Raw genomic sequence first — 14,649 nt, forward strand, 5'->3', positions numbered from 1 at the left:
TATCTACAACTGATTGTCTTATTTTATACGTCCAAACACAGTTAAGTAACACGAAGAAACTAGTTACATAAATAATTAAGCGTCCGAAAATAACCTATAGAGCGTGTATGTAGATGATGCTGCTGCATGTTCACTGCATGGTAACAAAAGCCAAATAAGTGATAAGGGTTTTGTTAGACTGAACATTATTTACTGTAAGTGCAATGCCCTATAAACAGTTGTCAAAATACCCAATTACTTAGAGTAATACACTTACTACTTCTGTTTGTAATGTTAAAATTGTCTAGTGAGTGCTAAGTCAACTTTATATCATTGACCGTGGATAATAAATAAAAGTGCTTAAGCATGTTATCTGTCAATCTTACTTTTATAATAGGAGGTTTGTGCGTATCAGAGATAGCGTACGAACGAAGATGACAAAAACACATTGGAAAGCGACATGGAACAGAAACAGCTTTAGACGTACTGTGAAGTAAAACAAGATTTACGCTATTCCGATTTCTTTGTAATTTGTCGATACGTTATAACTAGAATAATCTGTGAGGGATCATCTTGCAAATAAGTGTTAAAATGATGATGTGTGTGACTTAGTAATAAACCCGGCCGTCATACGCGGAGGACAGAAATAGGCAGTGAAGTTGACAGGCTGTGTCACACATATAGAGGGAAAACTTTGCAGTCCCTATAGTGTCGGGGCGACAGCGGAAGGGGGGCATTTAGAGATATAGTGTCAACTCCATCTATAGGATTATCTTTGGCCATATATAGTTATACAGTCAAATGCCAGAACAAAGACAGTATTTCATGGCGGGTTATTGTAACGGATAATAAATGAGTGAGTAAGGAAGTAAACAATTATCGCTAGAATTATCGTTATTGCTATATTAGGTGTCAACATATCCATCCACGTTTGCTGAAATTGTTCTAATTTCATGGACCAGACTGGGTTGATTGAATTGATGACATTTCTCTTCTACCTTCAGACGTCCTCAACCAAACCAGTCCAGTCAATGATATTCGAAAAATCTTTACAACAATGGATGATTCCTGGATGACTGAGAGCCTACATAAATGTGCCAAAGGTGAGTTTTCATCGTATTTTCCTATTTTAGTTCCATTTGCCTTGTTTTGGTGCTGGTTTAGTATTTTGGGTGTGATTTTTGACTCTGAGCTGACTTTTATTCCACACATTATGAATATCACAAAGATAGGTTTTTACCATCTAAATAGCCAGAGTCCGTCCCATTCTCTCTCGGGCCAACACAGAGACACTAATGCATGCGTTTATCACCAGTCGTATCGACTACTGTTATGCCCTACATTCCCAAAAAGAGTATCTCAGGTTTACAACTTTTACAAAATTCAGCAGCTCGTGACCTGACGAAGACCAGGAGGCGGGACCTCATTACACCGGTTTTAGATTCGCTGCATTGGCTCCCTGTGTGTTTAATGGGCTTGGTCCGTCTTATCTTTCAGAGCTGCTTTTACCTTATGAACCTTCATGCCCCCTACGCTCCTCCGGCAGGGGTCTCCTTGTTATTCCTAAAGTCAACAAAAAGACTCATGGTGAGCCGTCTTTCCAATATTACGGCCCTCGCCTCTGGAACGACCTGCCGGAGGAGCTCAGGGCTGCAGAGAACGTTCATGTTTTCAAGAGCAGGCTCAAGACCCACCTTTTTAGCTTAGCCTTTAACTGATATCTGTTTATTTAGTCCTGATTGATTGATTTTGAAGTCTTGTTCTGAGACAACACATATTCCGAAAGATTCTTTTGAAATGCAAGAAAAATATCTGTTGTTGTGAAGACCTACGCCTAAGTTAGTTGGTGAGCTATTGGTTGGTAGGTATAAGTAAATAGATTTCCTTGAAATGTTTTCCAGTAACACATACCAAAACTCCAAATAAGTTTCAGCAATGCAACAATAAACAGACATTGGAGGTTCAAGGGCACTGTCTTCTTTGAGTCTTTGGGTATCACTGCATTCACATTGCTGGTAGCCCAGTATTGGGCACTTGGAATAAGAAATCTGCCAAAGTAGAATAATTTATGTCGGCAATCCCAAAAGCAAAGGGAGCAAACAAAAAATAGATAAAAGCAAACATCTATATTAAGTGCAGATTCAAGATTTGATACTTTGCAGCTGATGCCTTTGTCAAACATAGATATATTTGAACTAATTTTCAAGCTGGCACTGAAGCTCACTCTAATAAAACGTATAGTCGTATTGTATAACATTTGCTAGTTCAGTGAAGATCACATATTTAAAAAACAGCGTTGGCATAAATACCAGAGAAGCAGTCGATGCTGGATTCAAAAAGGGGATGACCTCAATTGATACAGTAATGCAGCGTATATTAACCTGCCTACAAAGAACGTGCATTTGAGACATATTAAAACTTAAGATAACTGGCAGAAAGAAACCTCGTGAACAATAGGCCTACCTGTACGTGAAATGATTTCGGCAACCAAACCATTTAAGTGGTTAAAGTTAAGTGAAACTGTATTTTGAATATGTTGTGGACACAGCGCTCGAGTGGAGATCAGACGTCCTTTACGCTCACCTTGGTTCGTGGTTCCCGGTTCCGACAGAACACTTTTGAGCAGGAATAAAAACACGCAGTAACTCCCTCTGGGGCACATCGTGACAGACACACGTGCGCTCCGAGCTAAAATCACTGCAAGTGTCCCGTACAGATCCTCCGAAAGCAAAACAGGAAGAGGCTTTCATGAAAAACGCGTGAGAAATCCCTGTATCCGCACTCCAGTGTCGACCCAGAAGTTGAGGGTTTTAGTCTATTGAATCCAGAACGTGTCCAAAATCACTGAGGATGTAAAAAATTCGACAAAAACTTGAGCGAGTTTTAAGTTGAGGCGAATCAATTTCAGAAGGTAGAATCCCAGCGGTGCCGGCGTGTGAACTTATTTGGGGGGGTGTTTATTCCGAAAATGGTAGCGGAAAATGCGAGGGGAAAAAAGCACATCCCACGACTTCGCGCATCACTTCTATCCAGTGTACCCCTCCAGGAGCGTCTCGGTGTTACTGAGTGCGCGCACTAACTCTCCTCTGCCTCTCTCGCTTTGCCCAGGACGGATGCACTGGCGCAGCACACAAGGGGCTTCTTATACAACAGCACGCTGACTGAAGTGAGCGCCAAATTTTCAACTTTGTTTTGTTTTATTTCCTATACTCAGGCACATGTTTCCTCCAGACGCCAGTAATGTGTGGGTGCCGCTGCGTATTATTGATCGCAGCAGAGGTGGAAAAGATGGAAAGAAATCTGAGACCATAATGAGAGTACAGTATCTGCACCGTGTCATGATGTAGGTTAGACTGCATTGGATTATGGTGGAGGAATAGTAATGTGTCTGGGCCTGATGCTATTTATATTGGCTGGGGAGGAAGCCAACCAGACGATAGACTACAACACACCAGCACAATGGCACAATGATGGCTCACTTTCTTGAAGGTGTACACTTTGCATATTTATTCTTGACAACATTTTTACAGTTGTATTTATAGAACTATAAAACGTATCTCATTCAAATCATTAGCGCAACCTTTAGCCTCATAGATTGATTCCCGGACCATGAAGACCCTCTGTATAGAGTGTTTGTGTTCTCCAACATTCACAATCAATCCCTTTATAGGGCAAGTGACTATTTTTGGTAACACGAGTAAGGTAAAGAAGCATGTAGTCCTCACTCAGCCAATCCAAAGAGATCACCCTACATCACAGATCCCACTAGACCGGTCACGCTCTAAACTAACGCAAAAAAAAAAGTCCCAAGTCTGTCCAAATTCATGGTACATTTCTTTACATAACTTGAAAACTAACCATGGTAAGTTGAAGAAACTCACACATTTTATCGGTGAATAATTGGGCTCAGTGATTGTATATGTGTTGGTCTTGGACGCAGTGAAATGAGTGAAATGAAAAAGGCAGGCACCATATTTGATCATACATTCATTGATTAAGTTTATTCATTAGTTTTGTCCATATTTGGACATGCCTGTTGCACCTATTATTCATACTTACAGTATTTTCTTGACAAAAGAACCAATAAACCTTAGGACTATGCTTTTATGTTGCCAAAGGTTATTTTTGGTTTAAAAAAAAAAAGCAAAAAATGTAGGCGAACAATATTAGAGGGGACTGACCCCTCCCACTATTGTAAATCACAATCACATGACAACAACTCTTGCCTATGACAGGTGTGATCATTCAAACATCTGTATCACAAAACACAACGCCTCCTGAATACCAGCACCCCCGAGACCTGAAAGTACTTTTTGCATATTTTATATATAAAACTTTGTATTTTTTTACCACTTAAAGGGCAAGGAACCGTATGGTAACTTCACTCACATTGATTTTCTGCATGAAAATGAAAATTCTAGAAAAATGTTAAAACAGAAATAAACTTGTGTTATGTCCCCCAATAACACTCTCACATTGAAATTATTTATTTAGAAGTATTTCAATGAGAGCCCAATAAAGGGTTAAGCTAATCCTCCAACGAGGTACTCTTGACCTTGAACAGAGATGGGCTCCTGCAAACAGTGCACTTGAACTCAAGTCTTTATTATCTGTAAGCTACAACTGAGGCTACCGGAGGTGTGACTTCACTCTAAAAATACTAATTACATTTGAAAAAGTAAGAGATTCTTGTGGTGCTCACGCCAACTTTCTCCAACTGTCCAAAGATATGTAAATAAACAAAATTGAACCCACAGTACCCGTGCAAACATAGCTGTGCTTCACCTTTTCTCACCATTTAGCACATGCTCATTTGATTTTCTGCATGTTCTGTAAGGCACCTGTTGTTCCTATGCTCACAAATTTTGTTGACACTGTGTCGTTTTTTGTTTTGTTTTTTTCATCCAAAAACATCTCCAAAATAAGGATTACCATTTTAATCCTTTAATGTGTTTATGTGACTTCAAGCATTTTAAGATGTTTATGTCAGATTATTTAATTCAGCGGGGAACAAGCAAACAGTTTGCAATAAAACACACTTTCAAAGATAATCAGATTCAGTTTTGATCAGGCAATATTCAGAGCCACTCACTCAGATGCGATCCTGACTTTAATAACGGCGCACACCTCAGGGGGGAGAGCTATTGAACTGAGATGTACACGCGTTAATACATGGAGGAAACGTTTTTGTTTACAGCAGCTTCCAGACACTTCCAGATCCAAGACACTAATCTCTTTTAGCGCTCGGCTGGGATTTGGCACATTCTTCTAAACAAACTACTAACTACGGATTGAATCTTAGGTACACTTCCTCCACTTTCATCATTGGCCAGTGCCAGTGATGTCTTTGAAAAGCATACAAAGGATTCAAATGGGTCTCCTGACAGTTTAATCCTCTTTATTGAAGTATCCTGCTAACTTTGATCAATATATTAAGCCACTACTTAAAGCCATACAGCGGGACACTCCAAGTTATGTGCTGCATGACAATAGCATTTAAAACTCATAAAACCCATAACTTAAACCAACTAGTGATACAAAATGTTCTCCTAATACTGTGTGATACACCAACATGACTATTTTTGCTTTGGGGTGCCAAAATACAGCATAACGGGTTGAAGATTTAGTCAAATGCAAAGGATAAATGGCATGAACAGTAAAATTAACAAATACAAATACACACAACCTTAATGAGATGAGCTGGAATGCATAGGAAAGACATGAATTGGAGGAGTATGATATCCAAAAATCTCACATTTATGAGTATTGTCACACCATATGGGCACTGAAATTATAATTATTTGATGATTTGTGCCGATGGAAGAAGACATTCAACTTATAAACTTAAGACTTAAGAACAACAGTCTTTGAGTCTTGATATTGGTTGAACTGTTTTGCAGAATTTATGTGTCACTTGATGATAAACATTTTGGGATTGGCATTTTATAGAGTTGAATATCAGCACCATGGACAGTGACAGACATTCACGGCTTTTGGTGCATGATTTTTCTGTTTGTACCGGGTTCCTCGTCACTTTAGAAAGGCTGCAAGCATGACAGTGTTTTGGGATGAGCCAAAAACAGCCCCATTCTATAGTTTAATTATTTGTGAAAAGTTTAGTTTTAGCACCATGGACAGCTAATCATCAATTCACTTTCACTGTTGATAATGCTATGTTTATACTTTTCACCATAGGACTGTAATTTTGTTCTTTTGTGCAGTACTTTCCCAAAGTGTTTCTTCTTTCATGCCCTTGCATTGTGTGTGTTCTGCTCTTTCTGCTCTTCATATTTGTTTTGAAAGCGCTGGTCAATCTCAGACTATTATCTTCACATAGTCAGAGAGGCCTACATATTCATGCTTTCCCTCATGATGGATGGATGTCAGGCAGGGTTACTTTGACCATCTGCTCAAGCCTCGCTCTGTACCGTGTGCTATTTGCAAACAACAACTGTCCCGTTATGTTGTGCCATTGCACAGAAGAGAGATTTGAAACACCTGTTATTGATGTTTTCACTTTCCCATACTCTCTTAAACAACATATGTCTCTTGTGTTTACATAAGAGTCTGTTTTTTACTTAATTTTTTTAAGGAATAAAAAATACAGCTCACTTGGCAGGATAAATTGGACCTAAATCAAAATGTGTCAGATATGGTATCAAAAATCTAAATGGTCAGTACAATTATATTAATATTACAATAGTAACAATCAATTCTTAGAATGGGTCAACTGTTGTTTCTACTGTAAGTCACATGACCAAATTACCAAGCACTTAAAGTTTTAGATACATTTCCTTGCCTTTTATACACTGGATATTTGGATTTGATGTTGGTACACAGGATAGCAACAGATTGAACACAACACCACTAAGACCAGGTCCTCCGACACCTCTCTGTGCCCATTTCTTCCAAGGTGCTGCTTACACCTTTTCCCCTTTACAATCTAGTACAACACATGTTTTCCTCATCTCAGTTTCTCAGGCGGTAGAGAAGCACCTCATAAAACCACCAGTTTTGTGGTTTTACCCCTGGTCAGCCACATCATTGTCAGTGTCCATGAGGATAGCTGAGGTTATAATAGCAACTTATCACTACCAAGTGTGTGCAGAGTGGATAGCATGTGCTAAAGTTAACCTAGCAAGAGCCAGATTGATATTATAGTGGCAGTAACATTTACACTGACATTGATCTGGGACCGCGCCGGCTTGAATCGTTTGGTGAAGGCAGGAGCAGTTCAAGATGGATTCTCGTGTGTTTGTAAACTCACAATACCGCTTGCTGGCTTGGTAATACTAAAGCAGGTACCGTTGAGATGTTTGTCTCTCGCCAATGCAAAGAGGCCACAATGATTTGCACAATGAATAATATGCAACTTTTCTAATGATAAATCAGGTGCAACGTGCCCATACAATTTGAAGTAGCCTAGTGCTTGCAGTTTAGCACCTGGCTCAATAAATCAGGCCTATTGTGTATCTTAAACTTGAATGTGCTAATGCACATTCAAGTTGTGTCAACATTTATTGATTGACTGCGGAATTCTTCCGCAGTCAATTATTGGTTTTCATGTTCTTTATTATTATTCCTCTTCCATCTTTTTCCCGATTTTCTAGAGCTTTCAGCACCTTCATGCTTTGTGCAATTTATGCAAGTTATGCATCAAAACGTTCCGCATGTTGAGGAGAAGGGTGCTATTACTTTTGGGACTTCTGCAACTTACGTTTTTTCCGCAATCGGCCGAAATGTCGGAGATTTTTCCCACTGACTTAAAATGGGGCTGCCACAAATCCATGCTTTTCTGCACTTTTTTCTGCATTTTCTGCATTTTCTGCACTTTGTGCATGTTCAGCTTCTGCAACTTGTGGGTTTTGAGAAAATATTGTCCTTCTGCAGATTTCCAGTTTTTTTATATGAGAGTTTGAAATTTGTGCATTGGTTTGTATGTGGGAATCCAGCCAATGGGGAGACTCCAGGCCTTTCAGCCATTTGTGCAGCTTCTGCCAATCAAGCACTGAGGCCATTTCAACTGTTTGACCAGTTTATGGAATATAAAAGTTTATGCAATATTAACAATTTATGCAAAGTAACCCCTTTATGGGATTTAACCAGTTTATGCATTTTAAAGCGTTTATGCAACTTAAGAGTTTATGCCATTTAGGATTTATGCAAATTATCCCATTCATGCATTTTACCACTTTATGCCGTTTATACAGTTTATGCAACATGACATTTTATGCATTTTACCAGTTTATGCAAATTTGATTATGCAATTTGAAGAGTTTATGCAATTTCTGCATTCGCTTCCCGCATTTCCGCAGTCAATCGCAATGGCGCAGCCATTGTTATTGTTATGTTGGACATCATCAATGCTACACTTAAAACATGCTATAACGTGTGTTAAAAAGTGGTCATGTGAAAAAACGTTTCATTATACTGATATCCACATCAAGACAGAACTAAAACAGGCTCTAATACGTCCAAAAGTCTGCCATCCGACGCCTGACTCACATGCCCTGACAACACATCACTCCCACATTCACCTCACTATAGCATGACTGTAATCATTAGAATGAAAGGACTTTTGTTTGTTGAAACATCCACAACTGTAAACCATGAAGGAAAACTCCTGTATGACTGAGAGCCTATGAACAGCATTTTTTTTCACTCACTTAGAGAAAGATAATGGACTCTCTGCTGAATACTTCTAGGAATTGGATACTGTCATCCTTTCAGTAAAAATGTTCACGTAAGTTCTTGCTCCCATATCTCTCACTGTAAACCCCTGTGTAAATCATCACATAGTCCTGTCCACCATATTTGAACCCTCTGCTTCCAGTTTCAGTTTTCCCCTTTTCCCTGGCGCCTGTCCTCACTATGCTGCGCCTCACACAGGTGCCGCTCTGTTCTCTGTGCTCCCTCTGCCTCTCTGCCTGTCAGCGGACATCTTTATTTGCCCTGCACATGTAGCGGCTCATCCTCAGCTCACCGACTCGCTCCTGTCACACCTCTCCTTTTCTTTCTTCTGCCCGCGCTCCTTCTGCCTTTCCCTCTCACACCTCCTCCTCCCGCTCTCTATCCCTCTCCACAAACAAAGCTGTAACCCGACTCCTACCCACGCAGTTTTTACAAGAATATTCTTTTCTGGACGTCCATCTTTGGCCTGCCTTTTCCCCGGCTGTTTCTCTCACTTTCACTCGTCTCTCCCCTCCATCTCGTTGCCTGAATATTTCATGATTTGATGGCACACTGCTGAGGTGAGGAGGGTTTCTCTGTCTAGAGCTTGCGCAGCACAAATATTTACTCCCAAAGCTCTTCTCGGTTGAGTCTTGTGGTCTAGTTTAAGTGTGCGTGTGTGTGTGTGTGTGTGTGCTTGTATGTGTTTGGGTTTATAAGTTACAGTGATTACAAGTGACAAGTGCCCCAGAGGGGAAAGGAGGTCTTCTTTGGTCTCATCCTACATTGATGTTATTGGTCCACTGCACATCCTCTGAAGTCCTCAAGCATTTATAGATAGATACGTGATAGATTCTCTGAAAGCTAAGAGGGGGGAAAGACGAGGTGTATCTCAGAAGAAACCATCTCTGGGAGGCAGCGTGTTGTTGACAAATGCATGTGGTGTTATCACTGTGAAAATGGTGCACAATTGCAGGTCTATATAGAAACATCAAAACACAATTAGGGCAGACTCTGAGCTGCTCATGCGGAAGAGTGAGGGAGGAAGGAAGGAAGAAAGGAGGAGAGCTAAATGGACATGGCAGACACTAGATATTTAGGAAAATAGAGACAGTTTGTTCCAAATCTAGTGCAGAGTTGGTGGTCAATGCGGCAACATTTCAAATGGATGCATTTAGAAGAGGTTTTCCTGTTCCTCACTCCTTTAATTCAACTTGGAACAATAACAATTATGTTAACTGGACTTTATTGTGTAAATGATATATCTCATAACCCCTAATTAGACCATATAACTGCCACGTTTGTTTTTGTTAATAAATAAAACGGGGGGGAAAAGGAATTAAATATATATAGAGAGATTAATATGAGAAAAGAAAATTATTGGCATGATCATTTTTCATTTCTCCCAGCCCTAGAATCAACTTGGCTGAGTAAGCCGTGGCCAGTGATCACATTAATAATCATTGACTACAACTTTCAATAGTTGTGTACAGGAATTATTGTGCATACACTGAATCGAGGATTAATTACATTTTTGCCAAAGTAAAGTAATCGATTTTGTATGAACTCCTGAAAAAGACGTTATGCTCATTACAGTGTCACAAAAAAACAAAAACACACAAAAAAACAGATCCTTTAAAGTAATAGGCCACTGTTTTTCTAAACTGAGCTATGTTCTCACCTGCTTTTAGCCTCTCCTCCTTTACATGATCCAAGTATAGTCACACAAAATGAAACATGATTTTCTAAGTGGATAAAAAAGGGTGCTATATTGTAAGGCGTAATAACACCTTAGGAGCACTTTGACTTTACTGCACGGATGTTGAAATGTTCCTAAGGTGTTATTATGCCTTACCATATAGCACCCCTTGGTTACTCCACAGGTTTAATTTTGTGTAACTATACCTGGATTGTGCAACTACTCTCGTAACCGTATTTAAATAGGGAAAACGCAGAAGAGCTTGGTCGCTTCTAACTTCACCCCCGTTTGGGTCCATAGAAGGTGGAGTGGCTAAATGCTAACAGCATGTTTGGTCAGACAGGTACGCATCAACTCGTCTAAGCTCAGGTAAGAACATATATCAGTATGGAAAAACGGTGTCCTTAAATATAGTTGTTTTTTTCATCAGTCAGTAAAAGTAAGACCATGTTAAGCTGTTTTACTTATAAAATATATTTAAGCTTTAAGGTAGGGTTTTGTAGCATGGGCAGTTGGGGGGTAATTCATCAAGACAGGTGCTTAATAACAAGTGCAAGATGGAAAATTGAATATTTGTGGGCAAGTTGCATTTAATTTAACATTTGAAATATCACCATGTAAGAGCCCCAAATCTTATATGTAAATAAAAGTAAACTACTTTGTTGTGTTTCCTTCACCTGTCATACTCACCTTATCCCGGATGTTCCCTTGGGGGCAGCCATGAATTATTTTCCATATTTCTTCATAAAAGGATTTGCAGATATACTGTGTCTATATTTTGGCAAATTAAAGGCCGCCACAAACTGTTGCTAGAGCTCAAAACATTAGCAACAGTAGTGACCTCTCCGATTATTCATCTTTCACTCCACAGAGAATCCATTATATTTGATGTAGGTAAGAAGCATGTGGGGTTAAACGCTGTATGGTCAAAGTGGACACTTTATGTAGCTACAGGCATCTCTGAGCTTCAAAGACTGGAGTCAGCAGGATTCACCGCGAGTGCAGCCTTTACATTAGGCTCCACTGGACTAAGCCAAACTCTGACAGCTTCCACTATTCACAGCTAAACCACATGCAACAGTGGGCAGTAAAAGTGGGGCATATGAAAATTAAAAGATGTCTAAGTAATGTTTAGTATTCATCTTAAGCTTGTTCTGCCCTTTGCAAGCACCGGGCTTGATTGATAAAGTTTCTCTTCCCCCTAAGGAGCGATTTCATTTTATTCAAAAGCAAAAAAGGTCACAATTAACATTTCCTTAATGTTTCTGAGATCCCACGAGTAGCTGCTGCAACTATGAAAATAAATATAGGTCGGTTATTGTTAAAAGAAATGCAAATGTTAATGGTAAGTGAAGATATTTTCTGAGACAGCAGCCCCTAAATAAAAAGTGCTGCTCACTTTCTTCTGAAGATGCTGTACCAAGTCATACCCAAAATGCAGTGAATGTTGGTATGGGTCTTAAAGGAACTATACAGAGTTTAAAAATGCTAAAATTAAGTATTTTCCTCCCCCTTCATGTTCTAGCAATGTCCTAGTGTGTAGAATGAGCCCAGACCTATTCACCACAACTGCCTCTAAAATCCTGCACTGTCACTCAAAGTTTTACTTCGGGTCTCGCAAGGCAAGGCAACTTTATTTATACCGCGCATTTCGTACACAAGGCAACTCAATGCGCCTTCTGGGTCTGAATTGCCATCATGCACGAGCTTTATATAGAAGCTGCAGTTACACATGAGGTGGCAGTAGTGAGTATAACATGGCCAACTTGCATCTAGCCCCTTTAACTTAACTTCTGTTGACTTCGTATGACAATTTCAGGTTGTCCAATTAGCAAATTGTAAGAGCTGCAAACATCAGCTGTACAGTATATCACACCATCACAAAAACAAAGCCCCATAATAATTTCTATGGTGTAAGTTGAGCTGCTACTTTTTTAAATGTTTATGCCAAATCCAGTTTAAAAATGTCTAATAACGACCCATATTAGTGGTCACTTGTCAACACTCAAATAGAGTTGATGTTTATGTACTGGCTACTCGTTCACCAGATGTTTTATTGTCCTCTGGTACAAGAGTGTGATATGAATTACAAACCTCTCTGTAACCAAACTATTTCTAAGAATATTATTTCGAAAATGTCTATTTAACACCATCATTATCAAAATCAAAACAAAAATGTGCAGTTTAAAAGTAAAAATACTTGTTAAAATTAATTGGTGTGAAAGTGAAGGTGACATCCTGCGGCTCTAAAGGACATCTCTTTGGCTGGCTTCCCTCCCACTGAGCTAATGGCCTTTGTTGTTGAGCTCTGAGGCTCTCGGTCTGGAGGGTAACATGAAACATCTGTGTTCAAACTGACAAACACCTGTCGATAGGATCGATGTCCGAGGCAGGAGGAGCGGCCTGAGCTGTGCCTCATAGATCGGGTTAACTGTGTATCAGCCACAGCGGGACGTCCAATCCTGCCATGATTAAAGGCTCCATGCCCTTCGAAACTATCATATTTTTGAGTCCAGCCATCTGACAGAAGAGCAGTAACCAGCAACCCGTTTTTTAATTGCTTCAAGTGTAATGTACAGCTGTAACAACTAATTGATTAATCGACAACTAATCGATTATTGAAATAGTCAACAACTATTTTAGTAATCGATTAATCGTTTTCTAGTAAAGACAGACTCAAATAGAGCAAAAATGACATGAAAATTGTGTAGTTTTTTTTAATGAAAACCTACTGTTTTTAAAGTTAGGGTATGTAGTATTTTGTACATTAAAAATTGTATAAATATCCGTCTGTGTCTCATCCAATCAGAAAACATTCACTTTAAGTTTATCCATCAACATGTCCTCAAGTGATGCCACTTTAGTGTTATGTGATAAAAAATAATAATAAATACAATTTTCATACACCACTGGAAGGTCCTGGGTTTGATTCCCACCTGGACGGGGCCTGGAGTTTGCATGTTCTCCCCGTGTCTGCGTAGGTTTCCTCTGGTTAATCCAACAGCCAGGTGTTTCTGACCATTAGCCTGGCTTCACATCTGGAGATGGGTCCCCGAGTGCCGGCCTACGCTGGCTGCTCACTGCTCCTACAGGTCGCCCCAGCAGCATTGAGGATGAGTCAAATGCAGAGAAAGAATTTCGCTACGGGGGTCAATAAATTATAACTTAACTTAATGGAACCACTGGAAGTCACTATAACCTGATTGGTGTATTTGCAGCTCTGGGTATAAAAAGAAACATTTCATTAATAATTAACACAAGTTCTAAAGCCCATAAGAGCTAGATAATTTATAGGCATATAAGAATGTAAATGTTGTATGATTCATAGAAAAAGGTTATCAAGCTGAGGTCAGGTGGTAGAATCGTCTTATAATCGAAAGGCAGTTGCAATCCTACTTTTGCAGACTGTTGTTGCATTGTCATTGGGAAAGTTACTTCACCCACCTTGCCTATACGTGTGGGTGTAGTGTGAGTTAGTGAAGGGCTTGCAGACCATAATCATGTGTCTACGCTTTGAGAAACTTGGTAATACAGGCTTGTAAAGCGTAAGTCTACGCCATTATTATTATTATTCTACTGGGTTGTATTAGACTTGAGAATGTTTTGCCTCTGTCAGAAACTAATTTAATGTGGTCTTGGCTCAAAGACATGTAGATATCAGGCAACTTGCAATCTATAACAATCTATTCAGTGTAAATCAAAACTAGAAGTCCGGTCAAAATCATTTATTTTTGTCTAAAGCATATACCAATCTATAGCTTTTTCAGCCTGACGCTAGAGATGATTTGTTGCTGACAATGCCTTTTGAGTCGAGATGCAAAATGCCCTCAATCTTAATACAACCTACAGATGGCAGCTTCTTACACCAAAATATCTATATTGGTTATTATGTACTTTATATAACATAGACATATATTTCTACATGAATTATTTATGGTGTTCATTATGCATAACCTCAAAACCCTGCTGCAGAGTATTGCATTATTCTGTTACCATTTGTTTTGATGTATGTTTAAATGTCAAAAGGTTTGTTTTAAAGACATTTCCTGACAGCCACAAAGGCAAACTTCCATTATAATTCAGTGTCCAGATAAAGGGTCTGTTTGAAGAGTAGATTCAGAGAGGAGCCTCGGGGGCAGATCTGAGACAGCACCAGGACACTGCCCTCTCCCTGACCACAAACACAGGACTGAGTACACAGAGTATATAGACCTCTGTATCCATAAACTACTTTGTCAGACACTAGAATCTGTCACAGCATTATTACTGACCATAAACACTTTCAAAACAGCCCTATATTT

General features: G+C 39.4%; 1 pseudogene across 1 annotated transcript in view; it reads right to left on the minus strand.

Annotated features, from left to right (window-relative positions):
- The window catches only part of LOC306962233 (ephrin type-A receptor 6-like), a 55,053-nt pseudogene extending 51,942 nt beyond the window's left edge, over nt 1-3,111 (minus strand). The window contains exon 1 of the transcript XR_013794275.1: nt 2,563-3,111. The product of XR_013794275.1 is annotated as an ephrin type-A receptor 6-like (transcript). The remainder of the gene's footprint in view (nt 1-2,562) is intronic.
- Nucleotides 3,112-14,649: the final 11,538 nt, after the last annotated feature.

The sequence above is a fragment of the Gobius niger genome (genome assembly GCF_951799975.1).
Source record: "Gobius niger genome assembly, chromosome: 4".
NCBI lineage: Eukaryota > Metazoa > Chordata > Actinopteri > Gobiiformes > Gobiidae > Gobius > Gobius niger.